General features: G+C 32.0%; 1 long non-coding RNA gene across 1 annotated transcript; it reads right to left on the minus strand.

The window, feature by feature from the left end:
* Positions 1–1,107: 1,107 nt before the first annotated feature.
* LOC139514842 (uncharacterized) lies at positions 1,108–6,571 on the minus strand. The gene is made up of 3 exons (XR_011662722.1): positions 6,410–6,571; positions 4,834–4,863; positions 1,108–2,238 (listed from the first exon to the last, which is right to left on the minus strand). It is a non-coding gene; the product is annotated as an uncharacterized lncRNA (long non-coding RNA).
* Positions 6,572–6,937: the final 366 nt, after the last annotated feature.

Raw genomic sequence — 6,937 nt, forward strand, 5'->3', positions numbered from 1 at the left:
CTTTTGGAAATGATATCAATTCACTCATAGGGTGTTTGCATCAGAAAAGAACACATTTATTCTAAAACCAGTTACTGGTATGATACGTATATTTTTTATGGTATTAGATACTTAACCTCTTAAGGTAGGGATTGAACTTGTTCGTCATATGATGAAGACATAATCTTTTAACCCATTTAATTAAGGTCAGGAGCGGGCATGCCAGGAATTGCTAGTATTCCTTTGTTATTTATGTTCATTATAGTCATTTTGATTTGTTTCTTCTGTTATCTAATCTAACATCGGACTCAGACTTCGTTTGAGCTAAGTTTGTGAATATTGATTTGTGTTTGTTTATACCACATTGGCTAGAGATAGAAACGTGTTGAACGACGCATGTAATAATATAACGTGTTGTTTTCATTTTTTATATCACTGGGTCGATACCTCTGCTGGTGAACTATCACTACCCGATAGAGGGCATTATCATCTTCGGTACTGACATGATTTAAACAATCTTTTTTCTAAAAGAGTCTGTTTTGAAATTACAAAGAAACTATGGTATCAACTTCCTCATGCAAAGTTGGTCTTAGATGGATTTGGCTATTTTTTTAAAGTTATATTTGATTATATAGCTCGTCAAATATATCATTCTTATAATTCCGTGACAGTCGATTATTTGGCTTTGAGCGTTCCTGGTGAAGGTAAATCAAGAATAGCGCTTCGGACGGATAAAATTTATAGAACGTGTTGTTTTCATTTTTTAACCCTGCCTCTAGTTTGCGCCTGTCCTTTTGGAACCTCTGGTCTTTGTAAGTCTTGTATTTCTTTGTAAGTTTGTTTTATTTTTACGCTTCGGAGTTAAGTGTGACGTCCATTTTTGCTAAACTAGTATACATTATTATTAGGGGTCAACTAAAGTCCACCACCGAGGGCAGGATGTTATCGCCGTGTTGAAGACCCATTGGTGGCCTTGTGCTCTTTGGTCGGGTTGCTGTCTCTTTGACATATTTCCCGTTTTTACATTCTCAATTTTATTATACATTTTAAGGGGTGAACTGCTGGCTAGTAAATAAATATTTAAAAATATTTAACAAAAACCCACATTTATTGAGAAAATAAATCACTTTACAGAAAATATATCCCATAATGTGTCATAAACAAACACATGTTAATTTTGCTTATATAAATTACCTTCAAATATATAATGAAATATTCAAAAATGTTCAGATAGTGATATATCTGTTTTGTATTTATTTTTTTAACGCTTTGTTGTTAACACACTTGACCAAAACGTTACTTTAAAAACATAACCACATGGATTCGACGATGCTGTTAAATATCAAAATTGAGCATCGCTCTGAACATTCTATGCCGAAAGTATTGTTTTTTTTTTCAAACAGCTTCATTTTAAAAAGTAATATTCAACACTCTTAAAGAAATGCAAAATCGAACAAATAAAGAAACATATGTCTGAATATATATGTAAGAACCACAAAGGTTTGTTTCATTTTTAACAGCTTCATCATGTAAAAACATATAACATAGTATGCAAATTTAATATTGTAAAATTTAGTTTGTCCAATTACAATACTGAGCATGTGTTTAAAACAAATCCATTATTATTCCATTTCCACATTTTCATTTAAACATATATAATATGTATTAAAACAGTATTCGTAGAAAATATCCCTCTGAGCAACATCTTTATTTCAAATTAATTTAATTGCATTTTCCATACTTATTTGTTGAAAAATTAAATATAAAGAAGAAAGGCATAAAAGATAAATACAACAGAAATATCCCCCTGAACATTTACAAAATCATAATTGCACTATTCACAGTTTCACATTACAATCTAATATATAATACATTTGTGATACATATAAAAAAGAGTTTTAAGATTGACATGATTGAAGTAAAACGTTCTGTGAAATATATATGCATTGAACAACACTTTTTTCAACTCAAAACGAATTACATGACTCATGTAAAGAAAATTTGATTAAAAAGAAAAATGTACCTCTGAACACATATTTTACAACGTATTCATTATTTATTTCATTTTCCCGTAGATTGTTGTTACAATATGATACATAACCCATACACATATTAAAATAATCAAAACAAATCACCCCGCTCAATATATTTAAGAAACAATCCCGCATAATTATTTTTTGGATTTCAATTCCATTTTGGTGGTCATTAATGCCTTTGAGCACCACTCTCCCTAACTCAATGCTCTCGTTTTTCTCTATCCTGTATATTTAAAAAAGTAAAAGAAGAAATAATATCATTGCAGTTTTTCCTAAATATGATATTTCATACCACTTAGCTTTTAAAAAAGTTTTTAGATGGTAAATCCAACGAGTCGAGGAAGAATGGACACCATCAATATAAAAAGGAAAAGATTAAAAAAAACAACTCCAAAGCAGAACAAAGTTAAGCTTATACTTGCGAATGTTCTGTTAACTCACGAGTTTACGCAATTAACAGAGTTTGGTGCTGGTTTTGCGTGTGTCTGCAATGGCGGCTCAAATTAAATGAGCTCATTAACATTAACGGTACAAATTTTACTGCACCAGATGCAGATTTTGACATTACAACACGTTCGTGATGCTAGAAACCACACTAAAACCAACTTTTCGTTACTTAAAAATCAGAAACATTTTAAATATTAATACAAATATTGTGGTATGTTAAAAAGTACATCATTGTACATATCAAATGTATTTTTGAAGGGAAAAACAAATCTTATACATAGATGTGGTATGAGTGCCAATGAGACAACTCTCCATCCAAGTAATTATATATAACAATTTATAAAAGTAAATCATTATAGGTCAAGGTACGGCCTTCAACACGGAGCCTTGGCTCACACCGAACAGAAAGCTATAAAGGGACCGAAAAATTACTAGTGGAAAACCATTCAAACGGGAAAACCAACGGTCTAATCTATATAAAAACGAGAAACGAGTAACACTTATAAACCACATAAACAGACGACAACCACTGAACATCAGATTCCTTACTTAGGACAGGTGCAAACAATTTCAGCGGGATTAAACGTTTTAATGGTACCAAACCTTCTCCCTTTTTATGAAACAATAGTATAACATCACAAGTCAACATAGAAAGACACACTATAATATAATAGTTATCAAAAGTACCAGGATTATAATTTAGTACGCCAGACGCGCGTTTCGTCTACATAAGACTCATCAGTGACGCTCAAATCGAAATATTTATAAAAACAAACAAGTACAAAGTTGAAGAGCATTGAAGATCAAAAATTCCAAAAAGTTTTGCCAAATACGGCTAAGGTAATCTATTCCTGGAATAAGAAAATCCTTAGTTTTTCGAAAAATTCAAAGTTTTGTAAACAGGAAATTTATAAAAATGACCACATGATTGATATTCATGTCAACACCGAAATGTTGACTACTGGGCTGGTGATACCCTCGGGGACGAAACGTCCACCAGCAGTGGCATCGACCCAGTGGTTTAAATAGTTATCAAAAGTACCAGGATTATAATTTAGTACGCCAGACGCGCGTTTCGTCTACATAAGACTCATCAGTGACGCTCAAATCGAAATATTTATAAAGCCAAACAAGTACAAAGTTGAAGAGCATTGAAGATCAAAAATTCCAAAAAGTTGTGCCAAATACGGCTAAGGTAATATATTCCTGGAATAAGAAAATCCTTAGTTTTTCGAAAAATTCAAAGTTTTGTAAACAGGAAATTTATAAAAATGACCACATGATTGATATTCATGTCAACACCGAAATGTTGACTACTGGGCTGGTGATACCCTCGGGGACGAAACGTCCACCAGCAGTGGCATCGACCCAGTGGTTTAAATAGTTATCAAAAGTACCAGGATTATAATTTAGTACGCCAGACGCGCGTTTCGTCTACATAAGACTCATCAGTGACGCTCAAATCGAAATATTTATAAAGCCAAACAAGTACAACGCTGAAGAGCATTGAAGATCAAAAATTCCAAAAAGTTGTGCCAAATACGGCTAAGGTAATCTATTCCTGGAATAAGAAAATCCTTAGTTTTTCGAAAGATTCAAAGTTTTGTAAACAGGAAATTTAAAAAAAATGACCACATGATAGATACATATCAATTGAAAGGCTTAACTCAACTCAACTTAAACGTTCACTATATCTTGAGATTATCGTTAATTATTATGAAATGTCCATTTCCTCTATTCTTTGATTTAATATATAGATATTCTTATGAGTGTTTTCTTTTTACTCTATAGTTATTGTTTTACGTGTTTATAAATATATATGATTTTAAAGGACATTTCTGTATATATATATATATATATATATATATATATACAGAAATGTCCTTTAAAATCATCAAATCATTGTAATATTTTCTGTAATCGAAATTGAATTTTGAATAATAAAACAGATGATTATATATTCAGTGGATCGCTATATTTGACAACAGGAAAAGATATAAATGAAATTATAGTGATTCCAAATGTCCGACAAGAATCACTAAACTAAATAGTCAAACAACAGTATGCAAAGCAATACTTATGAAACCGAAGACTGAGCAACTCGAAAAACGAAGAATGATATCAGGTGTGACTCGTTTGAAGTAGAAACCTAGTTTTTAGTTTAATTCGGTAGGTCCCTTTCGACAAACATATTTCTTGTGATGAGAAAAACTTAATATGATGGACTATTATGTCTCGTTCTTAAAAGATTTAGAGATTCGTCTTGTATTCTTAGTTATTTCAATACTATATTTTAATGCAGAAAATAGTATAAATGGCAATATTAATAAAAGAAGATCAAGGAGACACAGATATAATATAGAATATTTACCTGATTTTTGCCTGATTTGTTTGCACTTTCCTGTGAATATAATAACAAAACATATCATGAAATGACTAGTAAAATTAAAAAAAATTAACAAAAGCAATGAAGTAAAAGATAAGACTGAATAAAAATGTCTCATAAATATATAATCACATTTAAATACAAAATGCATTTTTGGTAGGAATTAACATGTCTTATGCAGACGCATAACTATCTGGAAGTAACTTTTCTCATAAGAAACAAAACGTAAAATCACAAAACTACTGAACTCCGAGAAAAATGAAAAACGGAAAGTCCCAAAGCAAATGGCAAAATCACAAGCTCGAACGAATGAATTACATCTGTCATAGTCCTGACTTGGTGCAGGCATTTTCTTATGTAGAAAATGTTGGATTAAACCTGGCTTTGTAGCTAGCTAAACCTCTCACTTGTATGACGGTCGCAGAACATTTCTGAAAATATACTGACCCCTTATGAAACCTTATTTCACTTCATATTTGAATATGATTTTGCAATGTAAACACCTTATTTTTCTTATGTGTTTTTACGTTTTGTTCCAGATTTAAATGATATTTAAAGGTAGCTCACATACGTCTGTCTGAATACTACGGTAACATGCTCTTTACGATTTTGATTTTCGACACTTCTATTGGTATAACTCGTTCGGCATGTGTATATATACATGATATACTACTAGTCTACAACATAGGCCGATATTGATTGATGTTTCGTTGTTTACTAAACGTCTTATGACATATACTCCATGCAAATTCAGGTCGACTTAGAAATTAATAAAGAATGTTTTGAAACTTTGAAGAATGGAAATCTCAACTCTCACTGTATACGCCAAATATGTTATTTGCCTGCCCTAAATCCGGTACCTGTAGTTTACAGGTTGTGTTGGGTTGCAGTTTGTCATTTTTGACTTTGGTTTATTGTTTTTTTTTTTCATTATCCAAGCCGTTGATTTTTACTCTTTTGAGTAGTTTTACATTTTTCATGCCAAGGTGTTTTAAAGGCATTTGGTTTTGCTCCTTGCTGAATACCTTATGATGGCCTATAGTTGCTAACATCCACGCTACTTAGACTCTGATGGTTAGTTATCTCATTTTCAAAACCTTTCTTCAATTCGATCTGTACTGTGGGTACATAGTCTTTTGTTGATTATTTTTCGTATTTTTAATCAATCTGATGAATCCTTTTTCAACTGATGTTTAATTTGCTCGTATGATTTGCTGTTACTCTGTTGTCCCATGTTAGTGAGAAGTTTGATCACTCGCAAACATTGCTACATCTCCATATTTCATGTGTATATCTAAAGTAAGTAACCTGTAATTCAGTTGGTCATTATCAACCATAAATTAGGCAAGTGGTTGTCTAGTTTCGATTATTTCACGGCTTGCTATGTGATCCTCATTTTTGAAGGCCGTACATACATCCTTCATTTTCTGATTTATTTATATTCATCTTAGAGCTTTTGATCATTCGTTTGTTTTTTGTCATATGTATCACTTAAGGAATATGTAAGCAATGGTAAGATTAATTATCATATGAATATTTCAAATATTTTCAATATAGTTACTTGGACAATCCACTAAGTTGCAAAGTGTTGTTTCCATACGGGGTCCAACACAATCCTTCCCATCTGCAGACGGCTTAGGACTGTCACATGTACGATTTCTACTTCCTATACCATTTCCACACGTGACGGAACAGGTGGTATTTGACCAAGATCCCCATTGGCCATCAACTTTTAAGACAAAATCAATGTTAGAATTACCTTAAGGGAATGATCGCTGAATTGAATTTCATTACCGAAAAATCTGTTTCATTAAATCGATTTAATGTTAAATTTTAACTTTATTACTGCGCATCCTAGCATCAAATCACGAAACCGAGCATATGCATGAACTGCAGTACATGTGCATTTTTATATTCTTGTCACATTTATGTCATGAACAGACATTATAATGAGAACCCTTCCTCATTTCATAGTGTGTACCAAACAAATAGTCAAATAAAAAGGTTAATATCTGTAGGGTACTTCATATTGTATGGGCAGATACGTAATGATAAAGTTATCATCATCCTTACTCGGAATGAAGATGGG

This window comes from Mytilus edulis, chromosome 3 (assembly GCF_963676685.1).
Source record: "Mytilus edulis chromosome 3, xbMytEdul2.2, whole genome shotgun sequence".
Taxonomy (NCBI): domain Eukaryota; kingdom Metazoa; phylum Mollusca; class Bivalvia; order Mytilida; family Mytilidae; genus Mytilus; species Mytilus edulis.